We start from the raw sequence: 13,990 nt of genomic DNA on the forward strand, positions 1-13,990 counted from the left end.
CGGGGTCTGTCACATTTAGTATCCCGGAAAAACCCCGTAGTGTAGACATAGCCTGATTCTGAAGTCAGCTGCAAATACACCTAGCTGGAAATCTTTTGTGGAGGGCTTCAAATCAGCACCTCTATTCCAGCACCCGCTAACTGCAACCCTGTCTCTGAAACTGACAAGAAATTCCTTCGGTAGGCTGAGTGAAACTGGTAAATCAAGAAACACCGGGAACGGTTTTAATACAACTTCCCCTTTTGTGACTAATGTAAGGTGTGATAGATAAGGCAAGCTTGTTTCACCCCCTCCTCTCCATCAAAGATCAGTTTTTTAACTCAACAGTTTCCCTTTTCACACATTGCCTGCATTTTCCTTAGGGTGAGAAGAATGCACACATGGGCTGCAGCTGGGAGCGAGTTATTGATTTGTCTACTTTTTACAAACAACCATCAAATACCATTCGACTATTTTTAAGTGGCCGCTTTGGGAATCTTGTTTCTCAGGACTGAGGGTTGTTGCCAACTCTGCAACCCTGGATTCTTTTCCTTTCCGAAGTCACAGGGAGCTGATCACGGCTCGTGCACCTGGTGCAAAGGAAGGGAAAGGGGCTATTTCATTTTCAGAAGGGTTGAGCATCCATGGAGCCTACTGACTATAGGGGGCACAGTATTGTATTCAGCACCTGTGAAAATTTGGCCACAATCCAACTGTATGAACAAGGCTCTTCGAGGGTTATTGTCTATTTAAAGAAAAAATCCCCCCAAAGAACAATAATAAATGGGGTGGCGAATTGTTCAACATTGATATATTCTCGCTATGGCACCTGCTCTGAAGCCTTCCTCCTAATGTCTTTCCCCGATGCAGATGGTGCCAGTTTATTCGGTTTTCTAATGACTAGCATTAGTTTGCATTAGATGGGTTTTCTATGATTTCCTTCTGCCTGGCTGTAAAGCCTGCAAGCTATTCAAATGAAGATCAGCTCCCCGTGTCCCATCTGGCGACAGCAGATCCCCCGTTTACATTTGCTGCCTTCTCAGCAGCTCTCCGCTCTTGCGTCCTATGGCGTTTCTATCTGTCCGAATTTTGCAGGCCCATGGCACTTTGTAGACACCTGCTGGGGTTAATTCCAGTTCAGGTCTATTCATTTTAAGCAAGGTGGGGAGCTGGGGGGGGGGGGGGGGGGGGGGAAGGATGTTTGTATTAGGGAGCTCTGTGCAGCAGAAAATCAGAAATCTCCCCGAAGCTTCAGAAAGTGACAGGCAGTGCGCCAGGACCTGGCTAGACCTCTGCAAAGATGTTAGGAACAGGATGATGGAGGCACCCGGGTAAGGTTCCCCGTAGAAATCACATAGAAGGGGAATGGTATGGGACGGGCGAATGGTTGTGCCTGAGACATGGACCTGACTGTGAGCCTCAGCCCTAAGCAATATGCTCTCCTTGGGAACCTCCAGACTGGTCAGTTTGGGGGACATGCAGTGCTTGTCTCAGGAATGCAGGGCAGCCCCCCCCCCGCAGCACTCTTTGACCTGCCTGGCGTTTTCCCCTTGGTCTGTGCCTGGGCCAGCCCCGCATCTGCCAGGCTTGTTTGGGAGCTAGGTAGGAGACCAAACCAATTTACCCCATAGACGTTCTATGGGCACTGCAGAAGGTGGCATCCTCTCTGTGCTCTCTTGGCAGGCTGCACGCCGGTGCTAGGCATAATCCGAAGGGGGAAATATAGAAAATAGGGAAAAGTAGCTGAAGGCTTTGAGCCCGGATGTGATCTAGGCAGTTTGGTTTGGTGGAGATTTGTGATGAAGGCTTAATGAGCCAGATCTTTGGCTCCTATTCTGTCTTCTTTGTGGCTGTTCTAGAGGGGCACCTGTGTCTTCCTGGGATGCTGGAGAACCCATGGGTAGTACTGAGGTGATGTAGCTGGCTCTACACCACCCATCCCCCATCAGGTGAAGGGGGGTATTGGGTCAGGGAAGTGTTGGGGTGGAAGGCACATGTGGGTGCAAAGTGTGGTGTGTTCTGCGGATGCTTCCTGGGGGAATGGCCCCTGAGGAACATTGAGGTGGAACCCATTTGGCTTCTCCTAAAAAAGCTGTTTTTTATCTTTCCCGGAAGGGGTTCTATCCCCACTCTGACCCACCCCTTGCCCTGCCTCTTTGCACCCTCCCCCCTCCCTTGGGGTCCTGCCTTCATGCTGCCTCTCCTCTCCTTCCCCAAGGCCCTGCCCCCTCTCTGCCTCCTGCCCCATGAGCCTCCCCCAGCCACCAAAAAGCTGATTGGTGGGGCTGCTGAGCACCTGTGACCGGGGGATGCTGAGCACCCACTATTTGCTTCCATGAGCGCTCAGGCCCGATGCAACCCACAGTCGGCAGCTATGCTCTCCTCCCAGCCACAAAATCTGAGGATTCCAGGGTCTTAGAGCCATCTCCACCCCTCCCCACCCTCACTGCACTCAGCTCAGCTTGGCCACAGCTGGGCATGTACCCCGGAGGATCTCAATCCGCTGGCTGCTAGGAGAGGATTTCCCCAGCTGGGTCTGTGGGCTTAGGCTTGAGCAGATGCAGATCTACCTGACTGACCCCCTCTCCGTTCCTTTCTTTCCTCACCCCAGCAATCCCTTCCAGAACAGGAAAGGGAGATGCAGAACATCTGCCCAAAGTTGGCACACTTCAGTATCTTCAGCGTCTGGCTGGAGGCCCCAGTGGCCTACCCAAAAAACCCTTTGGATGGGCCAGCCAGGCCTTTCTGGTGACGTCACACACATGCACCAATCTCCCAACAGTGCGAATTGGGATGCAGGCATTAATGAATGACCCTGGGCCGATATGGTCTAGTGGCATCTGTAGGGGACGATAATGGGGGTGAGAAAAACAACAGACACAGTCCATGGAGGGGGAGAGGCGCAGAGAGTCATCCCAGGGGTAGCAGAGCAGAGGCAGAGGGATGTGCATACTGCACGTGACGCTGTGATTCCAGTGTGGGGACCTGTGCCAGCTTTAATCCACCAGTGTAGCTCATAGAATAGAACACAGAGTCCTAGGGCTAGAAGAGCCCCCTGCCCAAAGCAGGACCAACCCCAACTAAATCATCCCAGCCAGGGCTTTGTCAAGCCAGGACTTAAGGGAGACTCCACGGGAGCCCATCCCAGTGCTTCCCCACCCTCCTAGGGAAATAGTTTTTCCTAATATCCAGCCTAGACCTCCCCCACTGCAATTTGAGACCATTGCTCCTCATTCTGTCATCCGTCCCCACTGAGAACAGCCTCTCTCCATCCTCTTTGGAACCTCCCTTCAGGAAGTTGAAGGCTGCTCTCAAATCCCCCATTACTCTTCTCTTCTGCAGACTAAACAAACCCAAATCCCTCAGCCTCTCCTCATAGGTCACGTGCTCCAACCCCCTAATATGTGGCAGCACAGACTGGCTCTCACACTGAGTACATACCCCGATTCCCCAGTGAGGTTGTCCGCAGGTGGCTAGCCTAGGCACAAGCCACCCCATCTGCAGGGCTCTTGTTACCCATACTAGCTAGTTTGAAGTTGGCACCTTTCCTGCAATCATTCTCCTCACTTGCAGTGTAGTCGTGCCCACAGAGGTGGAGCTATGCTAGGGAAAGAAACATGGATTAGCTAACACGTCTCAGCTCACACATGTTAAAATCCTAGTGTAGACAAGCTAGGTTGTAGTTTTAACATGTTCGCTAATAAGGGTCATCTCAAGGGTTTATCAGCCATTTGGTGGTGGAAAAACGAAGAGATCTGCTGGTCTACAAGATCAAACCTGAGACAGGGGCAGGGAAAATAAAGATGATGCACAGGAATCTTCTACTGCCTGTGGAAGAATTGGTAGGTGCCCTTCATGAAATGGACCACGTCATAAAGCCTGGGGGAAAAAGGGGTGCTGGGCCAAAACCACCACCCAACACATGCAGTGAGCCCCATGGGGCTAATCCACCCTTGTCCAGCAGATCTGAAAGTGAACCTGAAAAGGAAGATGCTCCCATAGAGTATCTTAGAATGGAGCCCAGATTTTGGATTCCTTCAACTGAACATGGGAAGAGCTCCACTTCTTTGGTTCTGAATGCTATGGCAGAAATATTTAGGCCAGTGGATGGCAATCCTCCGTCCATAACAAGACCAACTTGGGATGATGAAGTTGTTCTACCCAAATTCGCAGACCTCCTGGAAGAAAAAACAGACCTGTGTAGACACACTCAGACTGGTGGACAGAGGGGCTGTTCAAGTGGAAGGCGTCCCTGGTGCCTTGGATATTCCAGAACCTCAGCAAGAGATGCAAGGTCCAGTGCCTATAAAGAGGGCACCTTGAAGAGAACCCTCATGACCCCTATCCTGAGAAAAAGTCCCCATGGTCCCTGCTGTGCCCCCTCTCAATAGGCATGATAAGGTTATAAGGCCAGTAAACAGACTAAACTACGATGCACCTGGAGGGGATAGCGGAAGCCATGGTGGGGTTCCTCTGACCCTTTGAGGAGAACTCATATAGTTAGTATAATTGGGAGTGCGATTTTCAGGCATGACATCTTCTCAGCTGGTGGGGAGGAGGTAAACAGGGTCTGTATGAATGGTTCCATTGCAGCCAGCTGGAATGGGAGAGAAACCCTGCCTGTGTCTATGTAAATACAGTTTGCCTGATTTGCTTAGGTATTCTAGATATTCAGTTGATGGGGTGGTGTTTTGCTCATTGTAATCAACTTGGCTGGTGTTGGGTCACAAATTGTGTTAATGCTAATTGCATTATCTGTAATTATGGTAGGAATAAAAAGAAGAAAGTCTGTGCTTAACCTGGCACAAAGGAAAGAAACACTCGTAGTTTAAAGAAAGAGATTCTGGGTGTATGCATGTAAATACAGTTTGTTTCTGTTTGCTTAGCTCTGCTCCATTCAATTGTTGCAATGGTGTTTTGCCCATTATAATCAATTTGGCTGTTGTGGGTCACAAATTGTGTTAACACTAAAGGCAGGAATTGTGGACTATGCTCACCAAGGCTTGCAATTATTGTGGGAATGCAGAACAGTCAGCCTGTGTTTAATGCGGTGCAAAAGGAGAGAGACAGTGTCAGTGTAAAGAAACTTGGATGGACAGAGGCTCCACTGCTAGAGCTCTGTGAGGTTAAGTGGGAGAGGGCAGGACTCCGAATCAGTAGGCTACATGTCTTCCAGGTGTGAGCTGTCAGACTTGTTCAACCTGTTTCTCCTTCCCTGTTCCAAAGACAGAGCTAAAATTGGCTCCCTAAGTGGCTCTTTTATTATTTTAAATTTACTTGGTATTACAGAAACCTGGTGGGATGGGACGCATGATTGGAATGTTGGTATGGAAGGGTACGGCTTGCTCAGGAAGGACAGACAGGGAAAAAAGGGAGGAGGGGTTGCCTTGTATATTAAAAATGTACACACTTGGACTGAAGTGGAGATGAACGTAGGAGATAGCTGTGTAGAGAGTCCCTGGGTTAAGCTAAAAGGGGTAAAAAATGAGGGTGATGTCATGCTAGGAGTCTACTACAGGCCACCTAGCCAGGTGGAAGAGGTGGATGAGGCCTTTTTTAAACAATTAACAAAACTATCCAAAGCCCAAGGTTTGGTGGTGATGGGGGACTTCAACTATCCAGACATATGTTGGGAAACTAACACAGCGGGGCACAGGCTATCCAATAAGTTTCTGGACTGCATTGGAGACAACTTTCTGTTTCAGAAGGTTGAAAAAGCTACCAGAGGAGAAGCTGTTCTGGATTTGATTTTAACAAATAGGGAGGAACTAGTTGAGAACTTGAAAGTGGAAGACAGTATGGGGGACAGTGATCATGAAATAATAGAGTTCATGATCTTAAGGAAAGGTAGAAGGGAGACCAGCACAATTGAGGTAATGGATTTCAGGAAGGCAGATTTTGATAAGCTCAGAGAACTTGTAGGTAAGGTCCCATGGGAAGCAAGACTGAAAGGAAAAACAACTGAGGAAAGTTGGAAGTATTTCAAAGGGACGTTGTTAAGGGCCCAAAAGCAAACAATTCTGCTGTGTAGGAAAGATAGAAAATATGGCAAAAGACCAGCTTGGCTTAACAAGGAGATCTTGCATGATCTCAAAATAAAAAAGGAGTCATATAAAAAATGGAAACTAGGACAAATAACAAAGGATGAATATAGGCAAGCAACACGGGAATGCAGGGGCAAGATTAGAAAGGCAAAGGCACAAAATGAGATCAAACTAGCTACAGGCATAAAGGGAAACAAGAAGACCTTTTATAAATACATTAAAAGCAAGAGGAAGACCAAGGACAGCGTAGGCCCACTGCTTAGTGAGGAGGGAGAAGCAGTAACAGAAACTTGGAAATGGCGGAGATGCTCAATGACTTCTTTGTTTCGGTCTTCACCGAGAAGTCTGGAGGTGTGCCTAACGTAGTGAATACAAGCAGAGAGAGAGTAAGTTTAGAAGATAGGATACACAAAGAACAAGTTAAAAATCACTTAGGAAAGTGAGATGTCAGCAAGTCACCAGGTCCTGATGAAATGCATCCCAGGATACTCAAGGAGCTGATAGAGGAGGTATCTGAGCCTTTAGCTATAATCTTTGAAAAATCACGGCAGACAGGGGAGATTCCAGAAGACTGGAAAAGGGCAAATATTGTGCCCATCTATAAAAAGGGGAATAAGAACAACCCAGGAAACTATAGACCGGTCAGTTTAACGTCTGTCCCAGGGAAGATAATGGAGCAGGTAATTAAGGAAATCCTATGCAAACACTTGGAAGGTAATAAAGTGATAGGGAATAGCCAGCATGGGTTTGTGAAGAACAAGTCATCCAAACTAATCTGATAGCTTTCTTTGATAAGATAACGAGCCTTGTGGATAAGGGAGAAGCGGTGGATGTCATATACCTAGACTTTAGTAAGGCATTTGATACGGTCTCGCATGATATTCTTATTGATAAACTAGGCAAATATAACTTAGATAGGGCCACGATAAGGTGGGTGCATAATTGGCTGGATAACCGTAGTCAGAGAGTTGTTGTTAACGGTTCTAAATCCTGCTGGAAAGGGATAACAAGTGGAGTTCCTCAAGGGTCTGTTTTGGGACCTGTACTGTTCAATATCTTCATCAATGATGTAGATATTGGGATAGAGAGTACGCTTATTAAGTTTGCAGATGATACCAAACTGGGTGGGGTTGCGACTTCTTTGGAGGATAGGGACATAATTCAAAATGACCTTAGCAAGTTAGAGAAATGGTCAGAGGTAAACAGGATGAGGTTTAATAAAGAGAAATGCAAAGTGCTCCACTTAGGAAGGAACAATCAGTTCCATACATACAAGATGGGAAGCGACTGTCTAGGAAGGAGCATGGCAGAAAGGGATCTAGGGGTCATAGTGGACCACAAGTTGAATATGAGTCAACAGTGTGATGCTGTTGCAAAAAAAGCAAATATGATTCTAGGTTGTATCAACAGGTGTGTTGTAAGCAAAACTCGTGAAGTCATTCTGCCGCTCTACTCTGCACTAGTTAGGCCTCAGCTGGAGTACTGTGTCCAGTTCTGGGCGCCACATTTCAAGAAAGATGTGGAGAAATTGGAAAGGGTACAGAGAAGAGCGACAAGAATCATTAAAGGTCTAGAGAACATGACCTATGAAGCCAGGCTTCATGAACTGGGCTTGTTTAGTTTGGAAAAAAGAAGATTAAGGGGGGACATGATAGCGGTTTTCAAATATCTAAAAGGGTGTCACAAGGAGGAAGGAGAAAATTTGTTCCTCTTGGTTTCTGAGGACAGGACAAGGAGTAATGGGCTTAAAGTGCAGCAGGGGAGGTTTAGATTGGACATTAGGAAAAAATTCCTAACTGTCAGGGTGGTCAAATATTGGAATAAATTGCCAAGGGAGGTGGTGGAATCTCCCTCTCTGGAGATATTTAAGATCAGGTTAGATAGACATCTGTCAGGGATGGTGTAGACGGAGCTTGGTCCTGCCTTGAGGGTGGGGGGCTGGACTCGATGACCTCTCGAGGTCCCTTCCAGTCCTATGATTCTATGATTCTACTCCAGTGACTTTCTTTTGGCTATGCTGTGCTTTGGGTCGAGAGCTCAAATCACTGAGAGCTAAAAACCACTAGATTTGGTACAGAGCCAAACCCACCACAAACTGACAGAAGGTTTTTAAGGCTCTAGAGTCCCGGCTTAACAAGGCCTTGGCTGGGATGATTGAGTTGGGTTGGTCCTGCTTTGGGCAGGGGGCTGGACACGATGACCCCCTGAGTCTATTCCAGCCCTAGGATTCTATGATTCTAAGTAGCAAGCGGATGGTGACTGGGAACCAACAGGTCAGTGATTGAGGGATGGGACAATTGGCCAACAGAGTGGCGGTGGCATGATGAGCGGCCAGCAGGGTGGTGACGGAGAGGTGAGACAAACAGCCAGCAAGGCAGCAGCAGAGAACAATGAGCAGGCTGATGGTGAGTGACCAGCAGAGTAACTAAGGGGCCTCTTTGCTTACCCCCACTCAGTACGGGTGGTGAATTCTGCAGATGCCCCTCTGAAACCTGGGTCTGCTGTTACCTAGGGCAGCAACTGTGAGTGGGATGCAGGGAAGGGTTGGGCATGTGAAGGGGACATTTACATTGCTGGACACTTAAAAAGCAACGAATAGTCTAGCAGCACCTTTAAGACAAAAAAACAAGTCGCTTTAGTGGGCACGACCCATTTCTTCAGCCACTTCTACACAACCCGCATCTTAAAAGTCCAGATCCAAGAATAAATAAGAGAAGGCGGAGGGGGGAAGAAAACAATAGTGAATTAGAGTATTCAAGTTACAAGAGGCTGATAAGAACAATTTGCACCTCTAAAAGGACGTTGCCCAATCTACTTGAGCTGGGACGTTTACTCGTGGTTTACGTTTATGAACTCTGTGGAGTTTTCCCAAATGAATGCCAAGTTACTTCTCTCCCTTTTTATTAAAAGTTTCTTTTCTACACTCAGACTCAGTGGTTGTGAGTGGGGAAGCATCGCCTCTCAGAGGCACCCAGGGGTGGTGTGTGAATTTCCTAGGCTACTGAGTGGGTGCTTGAGCCAGTTCTGTGTTGGATGGATGGAGAGGAACCTCTAGATATTGAACGTGGCCCTGGCTGCTTCTGGCTCTACCTGGCAGAAGAGTTCAAAGGACTGTTGCTAATACATCCCCTCATTTCTCTTACCATTCCACCAAGAACTCTTTTCCATAGTGGAAGCACACAGTACAATACCCCAGCACACACATTCAAGCCCACACCCACACCTGAAATATCCTGTAACAGCAATCAGCCATACTAGGCTGTGCATTAGTCTGCAAGGGGGAGGCTGAAGGCAAGGTCTTCTGCCTCTCAAGGCATCTGAAATGGCGGTGGTGTCCCTGTCCCATGGGAACAGCCTAAGTCGTGCAGGGTGCCAGGGATGTCTTTGTACCACTTAATTACACGTAAATGGTATATTGGCCACATGCTGAGGACTTAAATAGGGCGTAAATGGTGCATAGTCCTTTGCAGCTCCTCTGTGAAGGGGGAGTTTTGCCCATCCTGTACTAGATCCCTGAGGGACTGAGAGGTGAACAGGCTTTGCACGGCTTAGCTCTGGCCTCAAATCCTGCAGAACAAGGGAGGAAAGAAGGGCCCTGCAGAGGCAGATCTGGAATTGCTGCATGTGAAAAGGAGGCTGAAGGGGGCAGGCGAATATGCAAAGAGGGGAGGAGGCAAACGGCAGCCGTGATGAGCCTGTGCCAAGCGGAGATGTAGGAGCAGATCAAACACTGCCAGGTTAATGAGAGTGTCGTTCCCAGGGCCTCTCGGAAGCAGGCAGAGCGAGGAACAGGCGGACAGCGGGCTCACAATGATTCCCTGTAATTAGCTGGCAAGCTGAATATGATACTTAGTGTAATTGCTTGGAATAATGCCTTGCAGCCAGGAGATGCGCCCTTGTGTGCCGGGCGCTACATCCCAGCGGCCACAGCAGCTTTGTTCCCCTTTGTGTCCCGTCATCTGTCATTTCTCATCATTCCCAAATTGGACCGCATTGTCTTAGAGCTTTGGTTGCCAGGGTAACACTACAAAGTTATGCAGACGCAGCACATGTCTTACTCTTCACAGGCCTGGGTATTTGGCTCCTACACCTTATCTCAGCCCCCCCTTGAAGGGCCTGCTCCTGTCACACGGAAGCCAATGGGAGTTTGGCCCTTGATTTCACTAAGGGCAGGTGCCAGGGCCTGCAACATTGTGTGAACCTGCCTGAAAAGTCATTTAAAAGAGTAGGCAAAATGGAGTCAGCTTAGTCATCCAGCAAGGGCCTGATCCAAAGCTCATTGGAATCAATGGAATGACTCCCATTGACTTGAATAGCCTTTGGGGCACCCATGAGGGGGAGCATATGAGACATGCCCCCCCTCCCATTTTTGCTCCCCCATTGACAACTCACCAGTGTGGCTGGAAGTCTCATGCCTTGGTGAGAATGTCCCTGCGCTCTCCAGCTCTCCTCACCTGGTTGCTCCGAGAGGTAGGATGCCAAGGAATGCGAGAGGAATCCCACGCACACTCACAATGCACCACACCAGAAAGCACAGGGCAACGGAACCCTCAAAAAGGCTCCTGGATGGTGCCTTTGGTTGGTTTGGGGGATGAGATTGGACTCCAGGGCATTTTCAATGAGGGAGGGCAGAGGGCCTGGGGAAGCACGTCTGCTGGAGTCGGTGACATGTAGCATAGGATCATAGAATCATAGAACACTAGACCTGGAAGAGACCTCGAGAGACCATCAAGTCCAGTCCCCTGCCCTCATGGCAGGACCAAGCACCATCTAGATCACCCCTGACAGGTGTCTGTCTAACCTGCTCTTAAATATCTCCAGAGATGGAGATTCCACAACCTCCCTAGGCAATTTATTCCAGTGTTTAACCACCCTGACTGTTTGAAAGTTTTTCCTAATGTCCAACCTCAACCTCCCTTGCTACAGCCAATCATCTGCTTCTTGTCCAATCATCAGAGGCCAAGGAGAGCAATTTTTCTCCCTCATCCTTGTAACGCCCTTTTAGATACTTGAAAACCGCTATCGTGTCCCCTCCCAGTCTTTTCTTTTCTAAACTAAAGAAAACCAGTTCTTTCAGTCTGCCCTCATAGCTCATGTTTTCTAGATCTTTGATAATTTTTGTTGCTCTTCTCTGGACCTTCTCCAATTTCTCCACATCTTTCTTGAAATGTGGTGCCCAGAACTTGACAGAATTCTTCAGATGAGGCCTAATCAGTGCAGAGTAGAGCGGAAGAATGTCTTCCTAGAGTGTCTCTTCCCATTCTGTATGTGTCAAATGGATTGTTCCTTCCTAAGTGGAGCACTTTGCATTTGTCCTTATTCAACTTCATCCTATTTAACTCAGACCATTTCTCTAGTTTGTCCAGATCATTTTGAATTATGACCCTGTCCTCCAAAGCACTTGCAACCCCTTCCCGCTTGGTACCAACTGCAAACTTAATAAGCGCCCTCTCTATGCTATCAGCTAAATCATTGATGAAGACAATGCACAGCCCCCCAAAGCACTTGGGAGAGACATGTCTCCATGCCCTTGGAGGTAGCTGAGACCCTGAGGGTTTGTCTAGATTTAGAAAAGAGAAGGCAGGTAGTTCCTCATATGGTTTACTTAACCCTGAACTCACCGGGACCTTTCTCCCAGTACAGACATGGATTGCCCTTTAACTTCCATTTAGCTGCCTGTGACGGACCGGGCCGTGTCTGGGCACAGCTGAGGGCGTCCGCTCAGGGCGAATTGCTCAAATCCGGGGCTCCTTACAGCCCCCCTGACTGGTGACCTCTCCACACAGGCCACAAACCAGTCCCACAGAGCGCTTCAGCTGCCTGCCTGAAGCCTCACGAGCAAAACCCCTCCGACACCCCAGCAATATCCGTGCCCCAGATGGCCCCGGGCCTCATACACAGGTGGGTCCTAACACCCAATCCCACCTACCCCAAACAAGTCCTGTCCGGTTCCAAGAAACCAGCCACAGATCCCTGGTTAATTTACCCTCTGGACCTTACCCACAAATCACGCTGGGCCAATCCTTTAGAATTTATATCTAAAGGTTTATTATTACAGGAAAGAAAAGCATGAGAGTAAGGTTATTAAAGTACAGTACGTTACATGCACCGAATCTTCCAGTTCTCGATGCAGGCTCTAGCAGAGATGTTGCAGCTGCTGGTTTAAAAGTTCTTATTGCACATCCTAAGGTCAGGATGGGTTCACAGGTCTTCCGGGCTCTTCAATCCCTGCAATGCTGCCTCTGGGATGAAGTGCTGAGCTGAGAACAAAATGGCATCGACCACATGGCCTCTTTATACCCCCTTCCTGGCCTCTTCTGGTATGCAGCAGGTCACCTGGTCTTCAGCCTCTCTCTGCTGCAGCTCTTAGGTGTCTGCCGTCATGCTTTAGGTGTGTCGTTAGCCCATTGAGTGCCATTGTTCCACAGGGCTTCACTACTCAGCCTGTCCATAGCAATGCTTAACCACATTCAGAGAAATATTCAGCTTCCACACAGATTACAGATCTACACACACAGACATTATATACTCACATAAATAGTGTACACAGGATGAGAAAACAACAAGCTCCCATTCAATACCCCGCATGGCTCCCTTTTATACCAATTTCTGGGGCCAACACCCCCACCTAGGTGTGCAGCAGCAATCTGGCTGCTTCCCTCCAATTCGGTAATGTGACACTGCCTCAGTGGGGTGCCTTGAGGAAACGTCAGGGACAGGGTTAACTGGAATATGATACATGTTTTGTTAGTATTTAAGGTGCAACTAGACTATTTGTTCTTTTTTAAGTTTTTCCTGTTACAGACTAACTCGGCTGAAGCTTTTCCAATATATTTGATCACCTTGTCTTAATCCTGCCACACCCCCTCTCCTTAAGTAATCTAAACTGCATTTAGGCAAAGGAGCAGGAAAAGTGTGGAGAATTTGTGTAGAGAAGCAAGTGTCCCTTTGTGAGAGCAGTGTGTGGGTGCAAGTGCGAATTTGTGTGAATTTGTGAGGCATTGTGAAAATAGGCGTGTGTGTGAGTGAGTGTGGTTCTGAGACTATGAGACTGCTAAGTGAGTGGGTGTGCGAGCAGCTAGGTGACAATGTGGGAGCATGTATGCGAGAGACTGAGTGGGGGTGTGGATAGTATGTGCTGAAAGGCTGTCAGTGGGTGTTGGTGTGTAGGGCTGCGTTTGGGAGAAGTCGTGTGACCAATTGGCTAGGTGTGCAAAGAATTTGAAACAGATGTGTGAGTGAGCGTGCGGGGCCATTGTGAAAGCTGATTGTGTGCATGCAGAGGCATGCGTATGTGCATTTACAAAGGGGTGGATGCAGGGAGCAGGATGCCCAGTCTCTTCAGAGCCATCCCCCTGGTATCTCACAAGTTTTCTTCTCTGCTGCAGGCCCCATGGCTTCTCCAGTGACATGCTCAGCCGTTCCCCACACTCACCATCCACCCCAAGCCATCCACAGGTCCCAGCTCACAGCATCTGTCTCCTCCCACCCCAGAGGGAGGTGGCAAGCCAGGTCAGACTCATGATTCTTCATGTGTCCTCCATCCCTACTCAGTCACCTCTCCCGTGGCTGCCAAGGCAGGGCTCATGTGTTCCTGGCCTTCAGACAGCACAGGGAAGAGAGATGAAAGATATTGTTTTTCAGGTGGAATAGTTTCCAAAATGGCACATTTGCAGTCAAAGCGCTGTTTGGAATGCATATGAAACACTGCCTGCAGCCACAAGAAACAAAGCCATTAAAGTTTAGATAGCAGGGTTTTCATTTGAACCAAATGACTCAGTCTCCCTTCTAGCCCTGAGCAGGAGAGAAAGAGAAACTTAGGCAGCGCAAGCTCACGGTGCCTTAACCCCAGAGGGATCCTGCCGCAGGGAAAGTTCAAACCGCCTGCTCCATTTAATTGTGCCTCGCAAAGGTATTTAAACCAACGATGCTGCTTCAAAGCTGCCCAGGTTTTTTGAAAGCACCTC

Source organism: Pelodiscus sinensis, chromosome 22, assembly GCF_049634645.1.
Source record: "Pelodiscus sinensis isolate JC-2024 chromosome 22, ASM4963464v1, whole genome shotgun sequence".
Lineage (NCBI taxonomy): Eukaryota > Metazoa > Chordata > Testudines > Trionychidae > Pelodiscus > Pelodiscus sinensis.